The sequence below is a fragment of the Lactuca serriola genome, chromosome 8, assembly GCF_051521515.1.
Source record: "Lactuca serriola cultivar US96UC23 chromosome 8, Lser_US96UC23_V15, whole genome shotgun sequence".
NCBI classification, from domain to species: domain Eukaryota; kingdom Viridiplantae; phylum Streptophyta; class Magnoliopsida; order Asterales; family Asteraceae; genus Lactuca; species Lactuca serriola.
In genome coordinates, this window is record NC_136415.1 from 77,019,141 (window position 1) to 77,040,292 (window position 21,152).

The window sequence follows — 21,152 nt, forward strand, 5'->3', positions numbered from 1 at the left end:
ATGGGCAACTCCGACTACGCCCACCGAAATTCGTCAGTTTTTAGGCCTAGCAGGCTACTATAGGAGATTCATCCAAAACTTCTCTAAAATCGCCAAGCCACTTACCTTGCTTACGCAAAAGAGCGTGCCATTCAAGTGGACAGACCGACAAGAGATTGCGTTTCGAACCTTGAAGCAAGCTCTTTGTAGCGCTCCTATACTATCTCTACCTGAAGGAACGGAAGATTTTGTAGTTTACTGTGACGCGTCAAATCAAGGCTTAGGTTGCGTTCTCATGCAACGTGGAAGAGTGATAGCATATGCGTCCCGTCAACTAAAGACGCACGAAGTAAATTACACAACCCATGACCTAGAACTGGGAGCCGTGGTCTTTGCTTTGAAAATTTGGAGGCACTACCTGTACGGTACAAAGTGCACCATCTTCACGGACCACAAGAGCCTCCAGCACATCTTGAATCAGAAGGAGCTGAACATGAGACAACGAAGATGGGTGGAACTGTTAAACGACTACGAATGCGAGATCAAGTACCATCCAGGCAAGGCCAACGTAGTAGCCGATGCCTTAAGTCGGAAGGAGTACTCTAATCGCCGTACGAAAACGCACTCGATAACCATTCAGTCTCATTTGGCCGCTCAAATTGCATCAGTCCAGGCAGAGGCTATGAAAGCGGAAAATAGAACTAGCGAGGCATTACGCGGAATGGAGAAGAACCTAGAAGTCAAGGAGAATGGGGTATACTACTTCATGAACCGTATTTGGGTCCCAAAAATCGGAGGATTTAGGGAGACCGTTATGAAGGAAGCCCACAAGACACGATACTCCATTCATCCCGGTTCGGACAAGATGTATTTGGACATCAAGCAACACTATTGGTGGCCTAACATGAAGGCGGAAATCGCTACTTATGTTGGTAAGTGCCTTACGTGCGCCAAAGTAAAAGTGGAGTACCAGAAACCTTCCGGATTGTTACAGCAACCGGCAATTCCCGAGTGGAAATGGGAAGGGATTTCTATGGATTTCGTGACCAAGCTGCCCAAGACGTCGAACGGATTAGACACCATATGGGTAATAATCGACCGACTGACGAAATCTGCCCATTTCCTGCCAATCAAAGAGTCCTACAAGATGGAGAGATTGACGCGGTTGTACCTACGAGAGATCGTAAGACTCCATGGAGTGCCAAAATCTATCGTCTCGGATAGGGACAGTAGATTCACGTCGCGGTTTTGGCAATCACTCCACAAGGCAATGGGAACTCATCTCGATATGAGCACCGCGTATCACCCACAAACGGACGGTCAGAGCGAACGAACCATCCAGACGCTCGAGGACATGCTTCGTGCATGTGTGATAGACTTTGGAAAGTCTTGGGATACCCACCTGCCGTTGATCGAATTCTCATATAACAATAGTTATCATTCGAGCATCAAGGTGGCCCCTTTCGAAGCACTGTACGGGCGTAAATGTAGATCACCGTTATGTTGGGCTGAAGTAGGTGACACCCAACTAGCAAGAACGCATACGTCGGATAGGGCAATAACAGGACCGGAAATCATTCGCGAGACCACAGAAAAGATTGTCTAGATCAAAGCTCGATTACAAGCATCGCGTGACCGTCAAAAGAGCTACGCTGATAAACGACGAAAGCCCTTAGAATTCCGGGTCGGTGATCGAGTATTGTTGAAGGTCTCACCCTGGAAAGGGGTTATACGTTTCGGAAAACGGGGAAAGCTGAGCCCACGATACATTGGACCTTTCGAAATCGTCGCTCGAATAGGCCCGGTAGCCTACAGACTACAACTACCCGCGGAGCTAAACGGTGTACACCCCGTGTTTCATGTCTCTAATCTGAAAAAGTGCCTATCAGATGAAACCCTTGTCATTCCTCTTGACGAAATCGAAATCAATGAGAATCTCCTGTTCGTCGAAGAACCAATCGAGATCATGGACAGGGAGGTGAAGCGTACTAAGCAGAGTCGCATCCCGATCGTGAAGGTACGGTGGAACGCAAAGCGTGGGCCAGAATTCACCTGGGAATGCGAGGATCAAATGAGACAAAAGTACCCTCACCTATTCTAGCATTCTCAAATCTAGCTTTCAAACAGAATTTCGGGACGAAATTCCCTCTAACGGGGGATGATGTCACAACTGAAAATTTTGAGCCATGTAATCTATACATTCAAGTTAATGGGAATCAAAAACTTCAATCAAATACAACATGCTAGAACTACAAATAGTCATCAAACAATTGGAGACCCTAAAAGTCCTTGTTAAGTCCATTTTGGATTAGGACTCCCTTATTGGATCCAAACGGACCAATAAGCTTCCAATTAGATTATCATGGGCTTAGAACCCTAATTGGGCTCTAATTGAACCCACACTTATTTATTTTAACATGTTAGGTCATGTTGGGCCTAGAATGAAATGGATTAAGAGCCTTGATACATGAATAACCTAAAACTAGTTCAAGAAAAACATAAAAATCCTACTACATTCTTTTAAGCATAAAACACACTCTAACTAACTCTAATTTTGGGCTTAAGGGAAAAAGCCCAAATTTTTCTTGTCCCTTTCAAAAATCTCGGCCCAAAGGCCCAAATCCAAGAAGATAAGGAAGAGTTGACTTAAGTGTGCCACCTCATTATTGTCCATAGGATCTCCATGCAAGATATTTCCTTTTCCCATGCAAGTATCACTTCAAAAATCATCTCACTCCTTCCTCTCTCTCACTCTCGGCCATACACCCACACACACACACAAAAATCTCTCAAATCCTCTCTAGATCACTCAAGAACAACTCTCCCTCTCCACTCAAAAATCTCGAGTTCTAGGAAGCATTCAAGAGGAAATCTCCACAAAATTCTTCATCTAAGGTAAGATTATGCATAGATCTATGGTTTAAATTCTTTTGTTATCAAAATCCTTTCCTAATCTATGCAAAAATCGTGATCTTGCATCCTAGAACCATCTCAAAACTCGAGATCTTCATCAAAGGGAGCTAAGGCCAAAAACACTTCATTTTCCTTCCATTTTTCCTTGCAAAACCGAATCAACACCCCAAGGTGAGCTTCATACCCCCTATTTTCTGTTTTTATGAGTTTTATGGGGGGGGGGGGGGAATACAAGTGAAAGTGTAGATCTATATGTGTTTTGTATGCCTTGTATGATTTCCATGCTTATATGTATGCTTTTATGTGTTTTAATGTTGGATCTAGCCATAAAACCCCTCAAAACCGAGATATAACTTATGTTTTATGATTTTAGCTTCAAACATACTTCTACATACAAAGTGTTTCAAGAAAAATGGCTAAGTGGTTTAGTAATAATTTTCTTTGGGTTAAAAACACAAATTTTGGGCCAAAAATGTGAAAAATACAAAATTGAGGGCCCAAATTGACATTTCACAGATTCGGATGGAGGAAGTGTGCCAAAACAGTTTCCATAAATCAATTTCTGGAAATACACTTAATTAGAGGATTAAAAACATGAATTTCAAGCTTAATGGGCTAAAAATGAAAATTTCGGCCCAATGAGGCCCATTATGCGAATTTTTCTGTTTTGGAGGGCTAAAACTGTGATTTTCTGTAAAACAGTGGACTATAAGTGTTCCAAACCCTTTTCAAAGGTTTAAAATGCTTTTTAAATTAATAAAGACCAAAGTTGCAAAAATTTTCCAATTTGGGCCAAAATTGTCAAAATTGCGAAAAGAAGGGATTAAAACCGAGAAAACTACTTTTTCAGGGACTTAAACTGTTTTCTATGATAAATATGCTGAAAAATGATAATTTCAATAATTTTTGGTGTTAAAATGTCAAGAAAATTAGTTTAAGGACCAAACCGGGAAGTATTAAATAAAAGGGTTGAAAATGTAAATTTTACAAATAATGAGGGGCTGAAAACAGAAATATTTCAAGGCTAATTCAATATACACAATTTGATCAAATAATGGCACCGTTACTATCGACGAAATACAACTCATTACAATACCAAAAGTCGTTGTTAAACGAATTGGCTCGGTCTCGAGCCAATAGAAATCTACAACTACTAACTCTTCGATACTACGATTCATACAAATAACGTTTGGTAATACATATACATACGAGTGTGCACAGACGTCTACGCACCATCTTTGGGCCCCACAAGTGTAAAATCTTGTTCGTTGAGCCTAGCTAGCCCAATGACCTGATCTTAAGGCCCGAAGACGCATATTTTTCTACGAGGTGTTGAGTTTCACCGACTTGGCACAACGTAGAGGGACTTTCAATGGCTTGTATACCACTGGTCCCCAAGGGTCCTTGGTATTGCTAGAAAAGTCTGCATATTTTACGAGGCGGGTCGGGGACCCCTCGCACGCATATTATCCCCAACCGATTTATAGAGTCATCGAGGCCTTCGTGTCCTCTTTCTCTTCGGATGTGGGACTACACCTAGTCAGGGCGATTGGATAACGCGATTAGTACTGACGACGCCTTCGGGAATCGTTAGTATAACTATAAACTGGGCGTTTGTGTAACGCGGGTTTGTAGTAAATAATCCTGCTCGAGAACCTTCCAACGTCGCCTGGGACTGACACTTCTATCTTTGTAATGGTTTCAACGCAACTTAATGGATTTCAAAGGAACTAGGGGAACATCGGGTTTTCCTAGGGTTTTTAATACATACAGATTTGAAATGCATACATCTTCAATGAACATTTTTTGTCACAAGTATAGAAACAAACAAGCATACTTATGGATCTTCACAAACGTTTTCAAAAGCTTCTCTTTTCAGAAAATATCGGATTTTCTGGTGGTTTTTCAAACAATACAAACATTCGATTTCAAACACTACTTATGAACTCACCAACATCTCATATGTTGACGTTTTTCAAAATACTTGTATTCTCAGGGAACCAGTGAACCAAGGGAAATCATATTCAGTGATGGTTGCAGTTTATTTATGTACGAATCAAACAATTTAATTTTTGGGAATGTAATGTTTAAACAATGTATGACATGTAAACACTACTGGTTGTACTATGTTAATGAATGGTGACGAATGTTGTTATGTTTCATATATATTCAATGTTATGGTATGCAATTGAGTCACGACAGCCCCCGGACGTTTCCGCCGTCTGGTTCGGGGGTGTGACAGGTTGGTATCAGAGCTTTGTTTATAGTGAACTAGCATGTCGAGCCATACATTGATATGCAACTATAAACCAAAAAGAGGGACTAACATAACTCTGAACAAAACAAGTAAATAAAACACACTTGCTTGCATTAGGAATAAGGACCTAACGCTGAATCAAACACAATAATGCTGGTATCTCGATTAATTCGGGACTGTTCTTAGTGATATCAAGGAGTGAATGTAGCCTGATCAACTACATTCTCTCCAAGGTAAAACTAACACACGTCTTGATGAGATCGGGATAGCCAGGGAACCTAAAACTATACCCTTATCACCCAAAAAGAGAATGTTTGCTTAGTCTGTGCAATAGTCATAGCATCCTAGGATAATGTAGCATATTTACGTACTCGCGCAGACAGCATGGCTGGCTTTCATCACCCTGGAGAGCCCTACTTCCCTAATCAGGGAAACAACGGGTGGCTAGAGGAGGAGGAGGAGCCTGAGGAAGAGCCTGAAGAAGAACCTGAGGAGGACCCCGAAGAGGAATCTGACGGGGAACCGGAGGCAGAAGTCGAGGGCGAGCCTGCCGAACCCGAAGAAGACGAAGAACCTTTCGTAGAGGAGCTCGATGACAGCGTAGGGGGTGATTCAGACGCAGAGTCCGAGGTCATCGACCCCCCTTACCCGATCAGGGTACCTGCTTACCGTGTGGGCCCCACTGGACCTACCCCTCCTTGGGGCATTGATCTTTGGAGATGGAGCAGACATCAGGCACAGCGACCCCCGTTTGGCATGTCACGCGAGTTCTTTGACTTGAGGGACGGAGGACCGGCCGACCGAGCCCTACCGGTCATGGTGAGACGATTACGGGACACCGGCGACCTTGCTCAGGACACTGCTGATCAAGTACGCCAGTTGTGGACTAGGGTCGAGCGTGCGGAACAGGAGACGCGTGACGTCCTCCGGGAGTTTCACATGAGGCAGGTAAGGTGGGAATCTCGACTTCAGGACGCAGAACGCTTGGTGGCTCGTCTTCAGGGAGCATCCACATCTTCGGCACCACCTCCTGATGCAGCTCATCGCGGTTAGGAATAGACTTATCATAGTAGGTTATTAGGAACTATGTTATGTACTCCGGCTCTATGTTTAAGTGACTACACTACTCATGGAGCCGTTATGCTGTCGGATTAGTGTTACATATGTATGCTCCTACGAGCAAATTTTCTTGTACTAAATGCGGATAATATTAATAAACTTTTGTGTGTTTTGTTATGATACTACCAGTTGTTATGTGTTGAGATATTATGATTGTATGCCCGATAGTAGTAATGTTTAGGTTCGCACCATACACCTAGTTAGTAGGATCACAACCTCACAGAAACCACGTACACTCAACATCTTTCCGTTTCATGACAGAAAGATGCCTCGCCCAGCTACTCGCGGAAATCCCGAACCAATCCCGCCCGAAGTTGACTCCACTGCTTTCCAGGCAGCCGTGTCTGCTGCGGTCACAGCAGCTATGGCACAACTTCACCGAGGGAACAACGGAGGAGGCAATGGTCAAGGCTCCGGAAGTTCGAACAACGGGACGAACCAAGGACTCCCTAAAACGTGCACCTATAAGGATTTTGCGAACGCCAAACCCCGAACTTTCAACGGCACTGGAGGAGTGATCGCTCTGAAGCGATGGATCGAGAAGGTAGAGTCGGTATTCGAGATATGCGAGTGCCCCGAACAGATGAAGGTGAAGTTCGCGGCCTGCACTTTCGTAGACCAAGCACTCACTTGGTGGAATGGTCACGTAGAAGCTATGACACTCCCTGTCGCCAACTCTATTCCCTGGGCAGAAATGAAAGAGATGTTGACGGCTGAGTACTGCCCCCGAGGCGAAATACAGAAGATGGAGCAGGAACTATGGAATCTCACGGTGCAGAATGGGAACATCGATGCTTACATATCGCGATTCAGCGAACTATCTCTGTTGTGCCCGGGTATGATCACATCAGAGGGAAAGAAGATTGAACGATTCATCTGGGGACTGACATCCCCCATTCAAGGGAATGTGATAGCTGCGACCTGAAACTTTTGACAGTGCGAAGAGATTAGCAAAGAGGCTATATGATCATAACCACAAAAAGGGCGAGAAACCGGTAGAGACTGAGAAGAAGAAGGAGAGTGATGGTAAGAAAGGATGGAACAACAAGAGGAAGGGGCGTCAGGGTCCCAAGACCTCTAAAAAGCAGCAAATGGTGGCAGTTCACGCTGTCACTGCGCCGGTACCAGTCACATCACATGCTCCAGCCTCAGCTGCTTCAAATGCTTCAAGACCCTACTCCGGTAATCTTCCTAGTTGCAATAAGTGCGGCCTCCACCATCACGGCGAATGCAGGGAACTCCATTGCACCAGTTGCAACCGAAGGGGACACACTGCAAGGCTCTGCAGGACTTATCCTTCTCAGAACCAGAGTCAGGGAGACAACCAGAACAACAACAATAACCACCGCAATACCAACAACACCAATGTCGGCGGCAACAATGCAGGGCCTAGCCACACCTGTTTTGGGTGTGGAAGGACGGGACATTTCCGTCGAGATTGCCCTAACAACAACAACTCAGGAAACAGAGGAGCAGGAAGAATGCTGACTATGGGTCAGAGTGATGCAGTTCAGGACCCCGCAGTTGTGACCGGTACGTTCCTCCTAAACCACACTTATGCATGCATCTTATTTGATACCGGAGCGGAGCGAAGTTTCGTAAGTGAGAAGTTTAAGCATTTGCTAAAACAACAACCCCAGAAGCTAAATGAAACCTATACGGTGGAAATGGCCAATGGGAAAACCGAATCCACTAGGGAGATCTATGTCGGATGTACCCTAACCCTCAATCAACACGTCTTACGAATAGATCTGATGCCAGTACCAATTAGGAGTTTCGATGTGATTATCGGCATGGATTGGTTAAGCCCCCACCATGCTGAGATTATGTGCCATGAGAAGGCCGTTCGCCTTCGTCTCCCAAATCACGAAACCCTAGTAATTTACGGAGATAAACCCAGTACGAATCTTCGTCTCATCTCGTGCATCAAAGCACAAAAACACTTGCGAAAGAACAATTTGGCGTTCTTGGCTCACATAGTGGACAAGACCAAAGAAGAAACTAACATCCAAGACATTCCAGTAGCGTGTGAATTTCCGGACGTGTTTCCCGAGGATCTTCCAGGAGTACCCCCAGAGAGACAGGTTGAGTTTCGAATCGACCTAGTTCCAGGAGCAACTCCCCTCGCTAAATCACCATATCGGTTGGCTCCTGCCGAAATGCAGGAACTGTTTAGCCAACTAAGTGAGCTTCTGGACAAGGGATTTATCCGACCTAGCTACTCGCCGTGGGGAGCCCCAGTGCTCTTTGTCAAAAAGAAGGACGGATCTTTCAGAATGTGCATCGATTACAGAGAGTTGAATAAACTCACTGTTAAAAACCGCTACCCACTCCCGCGAATCGATGATCTATTCGACCAGCTCCAAGGAGCTAGCTATTTTTCTAAAATAGATCTACGGTCTGGATACCACCAACTCAAAGTCCGAGAAGAAGATATTCCTAAAACAGCTTTTCGAACCCGCTACGGACATTATGAATTCGTCGTAATGCCCTTCGGTCTAACAAATGCACCTGCTGCATTCATGGACCTAATGAATCGAATCTGTCGACCGTTCCTTGACAACTTCGTCATTGTGTTTATCGATGACATCCTCGCCTATTCTCGAAGCAAAGAGGAGCATGGCCAACATCTCCGACAAGTCCTAGAGACGCTGCGATCGGAAAGGCTTTACGCCAAACTCTCTAAGTGTGAGTTTTGGCTACGGAGCGTGAATTTTCTAGGTCACGTAGTTAGCCAAGATGGAATTCATGTGGATCCCTCTAAGGTCAAAGCTGTGGAAGGATGGGCAACTCCGACTACGCCCACCGAAATTCGTCAGTTTTTAGGCCTAGCAGGCTACTATAGGAGATTCATCCAAAACTTCTCTAAAATCGCCAAGCCACTTACCTTGCTTACGCAAAAGAGCGTGCCATTCAAGTGGACAGACCGACAAGAGATTGCGTTTCGAACCTTGAAGCAAGCTCTTTGTAGCGCTCCTATACTATCTCTACCTGAAGGAACGGAAGATTTTGTAGTTTACTGTGACGCGTCAAATCAAGGCTTAGGTTGCGTTCTCATGCAACGTGGAAGAGTGATAGCATATGCGTCCCGTCAACTAAAGACGCACGAAGTAAATTACACAACCCATGACCTAGAACTGGGAGCCGTGGTCTTTGCTTTGAAAATTTGGAGGCACTACCTGTACGGTACAAAGTGCACCATCTTCACGGACCACAAGAGCCTCCAGCACATCTTGAATCAGAAGGAGCTGAACATGAGACAACGAAGATGGGTGGAACTGTTAAACGACTACGAATGCGAGATCAAGTACCATCCAGGCAAGGCCAACGTAGTAGCCGATGCCTTAAGTCGGAAGGAGTACTCTAATCGCCGTACGAAAACGCACTCGATAACCATTCAGTCTCATTTGGCCGCTCAAATTGCATCAGTCCAGGCAGAGGCTATGAAAGCGGAAAATAGAACTAGCGAGGCATTACGCGGAATGGAGAAGAACCTAGAAGTCAAGGAGAATGGGGTATACTACTTCATGAACCGTATTTGGGTCCCAAAAATCGGAGGATTTAGGGAGACCGTTATGAAGGAAGCCCACAAGACACGATACTCCATTCATCCCGGTTCGGACAAGATGTATTTGGACATCAAGCAACACTATTGGTGGCCTAACATGAAGGCGGAAATCGCTACTTATGTTGGTAAGTGCCTTACGTGCGCCAAAGTAAAAGTGGAGTACCAGAAACCTTCCGGATTGTTACAGCAACCGGCAATTCCCGAGTGGAAATGGGAAGGGATTTCTATGGATTTCGTGACCAAGCTGCCCAAGACGTCGAACGGATTAGACACCATATGGGTAATAATCGACCGACTGACGAAATCTGCCCATTTCCTGCCAATCAAAGAGTCCTACAAGATGGAGAGATTGACGCGGTTGTACCTACGAGAGATCGTAAGACTCCATGGAGTGCCAAAATCTATCGTCTCGGATAGGGACAGTAGATTCACGTCGCGGTTTTGGCAATCACTCCACAAGGCAATGGGAACTCATCTCGATATGAGCACCGCGTATCACCCACAAACGGACGGTCAGAGCGAACGAACCATCCAGACGCTCGAGGACATGCTTCGTGCATGTGTGATAGACTTTGGAAAGTCTTGGGATACCCACCTGCCGTTGATCGAATTCTCATATAACAATAGTTATCATTCGAGCATCAAGGTGGCCCCTTTCGAAGCACTGTACGGGCGTAAATGTAGATCACCGTTATGTTGGGCTGAAGTAGGTGACACCCAACTAGCAAGAACGCATACGTCGGATAGGGCAATAACAGGACCGGAAATCATTCGCGAGACCACAGAAAAGATTGTCTAGATCAAAGCTCGATTACAAGCATCGCGTGACCGTCAAAAGAGCTACGCTGATAAACGACGAAAGCCCTTAGAATTCCGGGTCGGTGATCGAGTATTGTTGAAGGTCTCACCCTGGAAAGGGGTTATACGTTTCGGAAAACGGGGAAAGCTGAGCCCACGATACATTGGACCTTTCGAAATCGTCGCTCGAATAGGCCCGGTAGCCTACAGACTACAACTACCCGCGGAGCTAAACGGTGTACACCCCGTGTTTCATGTCTCTAATCTGAAAAAGTGCCTATCAGATGAAACCCTTGTCATTCCTCTTGACGAAATCGAAATCAATGAGAATCTCCTGTTCGTCGAAGAACCAATCGAGATCATGGACAGGGAGGTGAAGCGTACTAAGCAGAGTCGCATCCCGATCGTGAAGGTACGGTGGAACGCAAAGCGTGGGCCAGAATTCACCTGGGAATGCGAGGATCAAATGAGACAAAAGTACCCTCACCTATTCTAGCATTCTCAAATCTAGCTTTCAAACAGAATTTCGGGACGAAATTCCCTCTAACGGGGGATGATGTCACAACTGAAAATTTTGAGCCATGTAATCTATACATTCAAGTTAATGGGAATCAAAAACTTCAATCAAATACAACATGCTAGAACTACAAATAGTCATCAAACAATTGGAGACCCTAAAAGTCCTTGTTAAGTCCATTTTGGATTAGGACTCCCTTATTGGATCCAAACGGACCAATAAGCTTCCAATTAGATTATCATGGGCTTAGAACCCTAATTGGGCTCTAATTGAACCCACACTTATTTATTTTAACATGTTAGGTCATGTTGGGCCTAGAATGAAATGGATTAAGAGCCTTGATACATGAATAACCTAAAACTAGTTCAAGAAAAACATAAAAATCCTACTACATTCTTTTAAGCATAAAACACACTCTAACTAACTCTAATTTTGGGCTTAAGGGAAAAAGCCCAAATTTTTCTTGTCCCTTTCAAAAATCTCGGCCCAAAGGCCCAAATCCAAGAAGATAAGGAAGAGTTGACTTAAGTGTGCCACCTCATTATTGTCCATAGGATCTCCATGCAAGATATTTCCTTTTCCCATGCAAGTATCACTTCAAAAATCATCTCACTCCTTCCTCTCTCTCACTCTCGGCCATACACCCACACACACACACAAAAATCTCTCAAATCCTCTCTAGATCACTCAAGAACAACTCTCCCTCTCCACTCAAAAATCTCGAGTTCTAGGAAGCATTCAAGAGGAAATCTCCACAAAATTCTTCATCTAAGGTAAGATTATGCATAGATCTATGGTTTAAATTCTTTTGTTATCAAAATCCTTTCCTAATCTATGCAAAAATCGTGATCTTGCATCCTAGAACCATCTCAAAACTCGAGATCTTCATCAAAGGGAGCTAAGGCCAAAAACACTTCATTTTCCTTCCATTTTTCCTTGCAAAACCGAATCAACACCCCAAGGTGAGCTTCATACCCCCTATTTTCTGTTTTTATGAGTTTTATGGGGGGGGGGGGGGAATACAAGTGAAAGTGTAGATCTATATGTGTTTTGTATGCCTTGTATGATTTCCATGCTTATATGTATGCTTTTATGTGTTTTAATGTTGGATCTAGCCATAAAACCCCTCAAAACCGAGATATAACTTATGTTTTATGATTTTAGCTTCAAACATACTTCTACATACAAAGTGTTTCAAGAAAAATGGCTAAGTGGTTTAGTAATAATTTTCTTTGGGTTAAAAACACAAATTTTGGGCCAAAAATGTGAAAAATACAAAATTGAGGGCCCAAATTGACATTTCACAGATTCGGATGGAGGAAGTGTGCCAAAACAGTTTCCATAAATCAATTTCTGGAAATACACTTAATTAGAGGATTAAAAACATGAATTTCAAGCTTAATGGGCTAAAAATGAAAATTTCGGCCCAATGAGGCCCATTATGCGAATTTTTCTGTTTTGCAGGGCTAAAACTGTGATTTTCTGTAAAACAGTGGACTATAAGTGTTCCAAACCCTTTTCAAAGGTTTAAAATGCTTTTTAAATTAATAAAGACCAAAGTTGCAAAAATTTTCCAATTTGGGCCAAAATTGTCAAAATTGCGAAAAGAAGGGATTAAAACCGAGAAAACTACTTTTTCAGGGACTTAAACTGTTTTCTATGATAAATATGCTGAAAAATGATAATTTCAATAATTTTTGGTGTTAAAATGTCAAGAAAATTAGTTTAAGGACCAAACCGGGAAGTATTAAATAAAAGGGTTGAAAATGTAAATTTTACAAATAATGAGGGGCTGAAAACAGAAATATTTCAAGGCTAATTCAATATACACAATTTGATCAAATAATGGCACCGTTACTATCGACGAAATACAACTCATTACAATACCAAAAGTCGTTGTTAAACGAATTGGCTCGGTCTCGAGCCAATAGAAATCTACAACTACTAACTCTTCGATACTACGATTCATACAAATAACGTTTGGTAATACATATACATACGAGTGTGCACAGACGTCTACGCACCATCTTTGGGCCCCACAAGTGTAAAATCTTGTTCGTTGAGCCTAGCTAGCCCAATGACCTGATCTTAAGGCCCGAAGACGCATATTTTTCTACGAGGTGTTGAGTTTCACCGACTTGGCACAACGTAGAGGGACTTTCAATGGCTTGTATACCACTGGTCCCCAAGGGTCCTTGGTATTGCTAGAAAAGTCTGCATATTTTACGAGGCGGGTCGGGGACCCCTCGCACGCATATTATCCCCAACCGATTTATAGAGTCATCGAGGCCTTCGTGTCCTCTTTCTCTTCGGATGTGGGACTACACCTAGTCAGGGCGATTGGATAACGCGATTAGTACTGACGACGCCTTCGGGAATCGTTAGTATAACTATAAACTGGGCGTTTGTGTAACGCGGGTTTGTAGTAAATAATCCTGCTCGAGAACCTTCCAACGTCGCCTGGGACTGACACTTCTATCTTTGTAATGGTTTCAACGCAACTTAATGGATTTCAAAGGAACTAGGGGAACATCGGGTTTTCCTAGGGTTTTTAATACATACAGATTTGAAATGCATACATCTTCAATGAACATTTTTTGTCACAAGTATAGAAACAAACAAGCATACTTATGGATCTTCACAAACGTTTTCAAAAGCTTCTCTTTTCAGAAAATATCGGATTTTCTGGTGGTTTTTCAAACAATACAAACATTCGATTTCAAACACTACTTATGAACTCACCAACATCTCATATGTTGACGTTTTTCAAAATACTTGTATTCTCAGGGAACCAGTGAACCAAGGGAAATCATATTCAGTGATGGTTGCAGTTTATTTATGTACGAATCAAACAATTTAATTTTTGGGAATGTAATGTTTAAACAATGTATGACATGTAAACACTACTGGTTGTACTATGTTAATGAATGGTGACGAATGTTGTTATGTTTCATATATATTCAATGTTATGGTATGCAATTGAGTCACGACAGCCCCCGGACGTTTCCGCCGTCTGGTTCGGGGGTGTGACAGGTCTCATCTCTGCTATCTCGACTTCGATACTTGGGCTTTGAGTCTTACTCAACTTGGCATTGCTTTGGATTGGTAACTCCCCTTTCTTGGAATTCTCCATACTAAAACGCTTTAGTACCTTGTCTAAGTAAGTATTCTTACTAAGTCCTATTAGTCTTTTACTCCTGTTTCTTACTATCCTTATTCCCATAATATAGGCAGCCTCTCTGAGGTCCTTCATAGCGAAACACTTTCCAAGCGAGGACTTAACCTCCTATAGGGTCGGGCCGTCGTTTCCTATGAGTAGTATTTCATCGACATACAATACGAGAAAGCTAACTACACTCCCACTGGATTTGACATATACACATGACTCATCCTCGCTTTGCAGAAAACCAAACTCTTTGACTTTCTCATCAAAACAAAGATTCCATCTACGAGATGCTTGTTTCAATCCATAAATGGATTTCTCAAGCTTACACACTCTATTAGGATGTTTTTGCATCGACAAAACCCTATGGCTGACTCATGTAAACATCCTCAGCCAACTTACCATTAAGGGAAGCGGTTTTGACATTCATCTGCCATATTTCGTAATCATGAAAGGCAACTATGGCTAGCATCACCCTAATAGATTTTATCTTCGCAGCCGGTGAGAAGTTCTCATCATAGTCAACTCCGGGAGTTTGAGTAAAGCCCTTCGCAACCAATCGCACCTTATAAGTGTGTACCTTCCCATCCATGTCGGTCTTCTTCTTGAAGATCCACTTGCACCCGACTATCTTACGACCTAACACATTATCAACCAAATTCCAAACTTGGTTGTCATACATGGACTGAATCTCGCTGTCCATCGCCTCTTTCCATTTCGCAGACTCTGGGCCTGCCATGGCTTCCTTGTAACTGTTAGTTTCATTCAAAATTATTAGTGTACTATCACTAATAAACGTATCACCCTCACTTGTTATATGAAAAACATACAACACAGGCGGAACACTAACTCTACTGGAACGTCTAAGAGGTAAGTGATGGGTTTTGGTCATAAGACATCCTATGTGCTCATACAAACCCTAATGCTTGGATCTAGGTTTCTCTATTGTACATGCAAGTTATCCAAGACTATAAACCCTAATTCTAGCATTCAAGTAATCATATTAACATGAGAATAGGTTTAAGATGTTACCTTGATTGTTATGTAGCAATAACAATCCCAAATCTACTTGTATTGACTTTAGAAAGCTTAGAGTCACAATTGTCACTCCTCTAATGGTTCACAAACACCATAAGCAAGAGGATGAAGAGGAGAGAGGATGGAGGCTACCCAAAACATGTTCTAACCCTAGAAGAAAGCTTCACAACGTTTTTGGGTCATAAGGGTCTTATATATAGTTAGGCAATTAGGGTTATCTAACAAGGAAACCCTAATTTGGATGATTAAGCCCTAAGCAACCCATGGACTCCTTTAATTAGGGCCTTGGACGATTTCCTTATGGGTTTCCCCATAGAATTCGTCCACTCCTTAATTTAAGACAATCCATGGCCCAAATTGCAATTATCTTATAATTACAATTCCAGTCCCTTAAGTTTAATTAATCTCTTTTAGTCACAAAACTAATTACCAATTAATTATTGACTAATATTAATTAAACATTATGATTTCTCCTTTGAAATATTATTCTCATAATATATTAATAAATCATATTTAATCCTTTCTCTCCATAATTCATCCTATCAAGTTGCTTTGGTGAAGGCAACCCAAAAGGACCATGCACCATCGGGTCAAGTACATACCAAAAATAGTTATGGACTTAGACACTAATCCAACAGTCTCCCACTTGGATAAGTCTAGCTAATAACTATTATGCGTATGACTTCAGATCCTGATCTACAATCGTAGCTTTCCAAAGCCGCTGTCAACTCTGATCCTATCAGATACGCGTGTCCTTAGATAAGGGATCATATATTCCTCCATTCTAGATATCATATGAGATATGATTTCAAATCATTCTCTTTGTACTATATCTCGATTCCCGATTTATGACGACTGACTAATTGAACAAATCAAATTAGCCCTAGCCCGGCCGAGCATTTACGTTTTTCATCACAAAATCATCGAGGGGCCCAAAGATATCGCTTTTATCCTACTTTGGATAAAAGGAACGGATAAACTTTGATTCAATGCTTGCTTGCACTTACTCACCGAATCACACACAACAATATGTTTTATGACACCAAGTTACTAGTGCGTTTACATATTATCAATGTGCAACCGATTCGCAAGATACAACTCACACATCTCGGTTTCAAGAATATAAGATGTTATCGTCTCACCAATCACTCGTGATACAATCCATGGTGTGATCCAAGTGAGCGTGGGTTTAATCCAATGCTCAAATCATATTCATAAGCACTCACGAACATTGCAACAAACCTTTGCTATGTCTAACACGCTCTAGACAATCTACAAACCAATTCATGACAGTCTTCATTCATACTTACTTCCAACGTATGACTAACTGTGGTCCGTTTGAATAATTCGATTATTCTTAATAAACTCAATTATTCTGGAAGTCAAAACATGCAAAGTGAAACACAAGAATAATACTAATCCCATATGGCCTCAAACCTTTGAGTATAAATAAAACTCCTTTTATTTATCACCATATTGATTACTCATTATTTTTCGTTTCGGGTAATCAACTTCTTACTTGAATTATTACACTTGTCCCATGCTCCTAGCATGCACACAATGTTTACCTATGGTTCTTACTTTGTGAAATAGATCAAATTGAACACATTTCCAATCATTCTCATTTCACAACTCCAAATCCTTTTCCATAAGTGTAAGAATATCAAATTCTTGCCACTTATAGAATATGTTAGATTTTAACATTTTATGCAATGATCCTTTCGTAATGTCACTGCACCAAAGTCACAAAGACTATTGCCAATTATATTACAAAGTTCTCTATTGGAGATAGTTACAAGACAATTCCTTAGATATGATGTCTCTCACTCAAAGTACATTCCTTTGAACATCCTTTGCATAAAAGTTTCTAATCTAGTCATAGATTTTTCAATATTCAATTCCCAATATGGACACATTTCCATATTTTCCATATGACAACTTATTCTTAATAGAATCTTATCTATTCGTAATAATGTCAATATGGTCCATCCAATATGGAAACATTTCCATATTTTCCATATGACAACTCATTCTTAATAGAATCTTTTCTATTCATAATAATGCCGATATGGTCCATCCAATACCATGCTTCCAACTACTCACAAGCGACCAATCTTCGTCGAACTTTGGATTGTCCTTTGATAGTTGTTTAATTAGTTTATTCGAAACCGATTCTAGTCCCTTTTCCTTCTAAATGCACTAGACATTTGGAAAATTTTAGAATGGTCAAATATCAAAGCATTTGCAATCGATCTTATACCCGAAGCGTATGGGATACGATGCATAATGTTTTATTTGCTATGTTCTCAAAATTCGAATTGTGAAGAGGAATGTCGTAATCATAATCGAAATTTTAAGAACACACTATGTATTTTTTGACTAAATTTATTAACATTTCTCAACCTAAGCCTTTAGATTTGAAATGAAGCATAATATTCTCTCCCTTAATTATAGCAAAACAACTATACAACCCTTACGAATTTGCAAGGTATAACTCTTGTTTTCTATAATTAATATTGCCAACTTGCAATACGTGCCTTAATAATCATACAATCATAACATTTATGCTTCCACTATCATGATGATTATTATAAACATAACACTTATGCTCCCACTAGCTTTGACATGTATTCAGAAACCAGCTTAACTTCTAGAAAATCAATACTTATTGAATTTCTTAAGTTCATGTTTCTAATACTTAGTGCTTTGATAATCTTTTATCAAGGCTTCTTGAACTTATACACCTTTGCCTTAGATATTTTATATGTGTGTCTAAACAATTAAGACTAATTGCCAGACCTCACAATTCAAATCATGGAAAGGGATACCGTAACCATAATTGAATTTGAGAATGCAATTTTACAATCACTATCTTCTTAAAATCTTTCTTAGTGAAAGCATTTCCTCACAATCATTTTCATGAAGGAGGAAATCTTATGACACTTAGATTTAAATGATGTATGTGTTCCTATCCATGTGAATTTGTCAAAACCAAAGTTTACGACAAATTCAAACTCATATGGACCGAACTTTCTTAATCTTGATTTCTTGCCTTATGGTAGCACAGCTGCCCACCACGTCTTCCAAGTAGCTAAGCAGCTCACCCTTTCCTATCAATGTACTCTTCATTGATCCAGGTCCTTGCCTTTTATGCATTCGAACGAGAACTCATAGAACTCATATGCATAACTAACTCAATTGGAACGACATAGAAACAAAATAATGTCAACACGATAGGTTGTAAACCTCAACTCGTGTGCTAGTGATGATCGATAAGGTTTATTTGATTTGTTCTTGAAACCTTTCAAGACCATTAAGACTCCCACTGACTCCTTGACATATAAGATTCTCTTGTCAATAAACATTTCTTGACAAACAAATATTCAAGAGTTAGTGTAGCTTTTATCAAAACACTTCATAAATTGGTCTTAGTTGGTCTTTGTCTTATCCAAGACATCATGGCTTATCAATTTCAAATGTGCGAGAACAAGAAAACCTTTTTCCATATTCTACATTTGATGAATGCTATAAACCTTCTTAATACTTGTCACTCATTGTCACAATCTTAACTTTAAGACTTGTTATTGGAACGAAGTATGATTGACTTCTTGATTTAACCATTTCTTCAATCCTTGATTCCTCTTCTTAAACATACAATTGTACTAAGACTCACTTAGAGGATCAATTGAGATATGGTTCTTAATCATTAAGACCTATCATAAAGCTTAAAAGGTACTCTCCCTTCTTCTTAGAATGGAGAAGCTTTTATCTTTCTGCCTACTTGATTCTTCTTATTCGCTCTGCTATTGATTTAAACTTTTTCAATCAATTCAGAATTACACTTAATCTTATAAGTACAGTCATATTTACTAAACCTTTAGTAAATCATGACGAATATTTTGTTATTCTTATGGTGGACTTGATCAACACGCAACTTTATGTACTCGATCTCCTAGTCCTTCACTTGACACTTTGTCAATGAATTAGTCTAATATCCAAATATGAAATTTATCATTCATCGTGCAACCAAGTTGCATGATTCCATGTTTCTGTCCAATTGAAACTTGGGCGATGAGAAACTCTCCCTATTTGGTAAATTCTCGACTTTCCATAAACATCATAAACAAGAATCATATCCACTTGTTGTAGAAATATGCAAACATCAATTTTCATAATGATTTCATTGCAAGGAAATAAACAAATAAATAAATAAGTCAAACCAAAATTTATTTTATTTATAAAAGCAGCGGAAAACATTTGTCCTTACAATGCAAAATCAACTGAAAACTATGTATTCAAAAGGAAAATTCCTAACAACTCTATCATAACTATATAAGCTCAAAATCTAATCTTCAAGTCCATGCGATATAGATCCATTTCTTTGTGATTAGATTCTTCCTGCTCTCTTACCAAGCTTCCTTTCTTTTCATCGATCCTGCAAAACATTAAAATGCAATCTTATCACATCATGTATCAAGAATCAATGAATAGGAACTTGACGGAGTTAGATAGTGGATTTTACCTAAAGCGCAACCATACTCTTTGACTCTCCCATCTTCTGGACTCTTCAGGCTCTTTGGGCAGACTTGTATCCAATGCCCTTTCTCTTGGCAGCAAACGCATGTCGGTTCTCCTAGAACGTCCTCGGAAGTATGGTCGGTTGACTTTCCCAACAAATACGCTCCATTGCTTCGCCAAATCATTTTTGATTCAGCAGCAATGAGCATGTAAGTTAGGTCAATGAGGTTATCATCATGATCCATCATATAATACTTTCTTTTGAACTCATTATACGATTCAGGGAGTGACTGCAAAACCCAGTTCATAGCCAACTCATCCGGGAATGACACACCCAACATTATCAACCTATCAATGTGTGATTTCATTCCTAGAACGTGGGCACACACGGGTTTACCATCTTCATGTTTCATTTCCAATAGGGCTTTAATGATATTGAACCTTTCAATTCTTCGATCTTGTGGGTTAGGGAGAACAATTAGAGGAGGTGGAGGAAGTGAAGCATGATTTCTTGTTCCTCGATCGAATCGTGGAATACCATCTTCATGTGGAATGCTTGTTCCACGGAATTTGGGAAGACCATAGTTGTCGAACTTTGACATCTACAACACGGGAGAAAACGAATTCAAGTTAGTTGATTCATTGAGTCCTTAGTAAATCACCCAAATGAGATACTAAGGCTAGGACCCAACACAATATTCTACAACTCGGGAGAGGGATGTCGTAACCCATATTGCAGAACATTTGAAGGTAAGTGAATGACGATTCACTAATTTCCACCATGAAAAACGAAAAAGAAATTTAAGTTTTAAATCTATGAAAACTCCTAGATCCTATGAGATTCATTGAACATTTCAATGGCATGTTTAAATCTCGATATGCCCCTCTTGTTTGTGACTGGGATGCCGAGGATCACAAAGCGGGTGTGAATAACCATGCAAACTTACATGGTTCCCTCACATGTTAGAGTCACCTATTCGATGTGCCGGTAAACCACACACGCTCCATCGAACTATGACAAACATTGAGTCACCCTTTGCTACCTTTGCTTAGAACCATTTAGTGTGCCGGTAAACCACACACGCTCCACTAACGTCTTCGCAAGGGCACAAAGTGTAATTTCATGGAATTGCATCAATTCACTTTGCCTAAGTAACTAAGATTGGGAATTTGAAAAATATTTAGTTACTTTTATATTTCACTATACATATAATGGAAGGTTTTCGTCCTATCCTACCCGTTCGGCTAACGACCCTCCACCAGTCAAGAGTGCGGTGGGTAA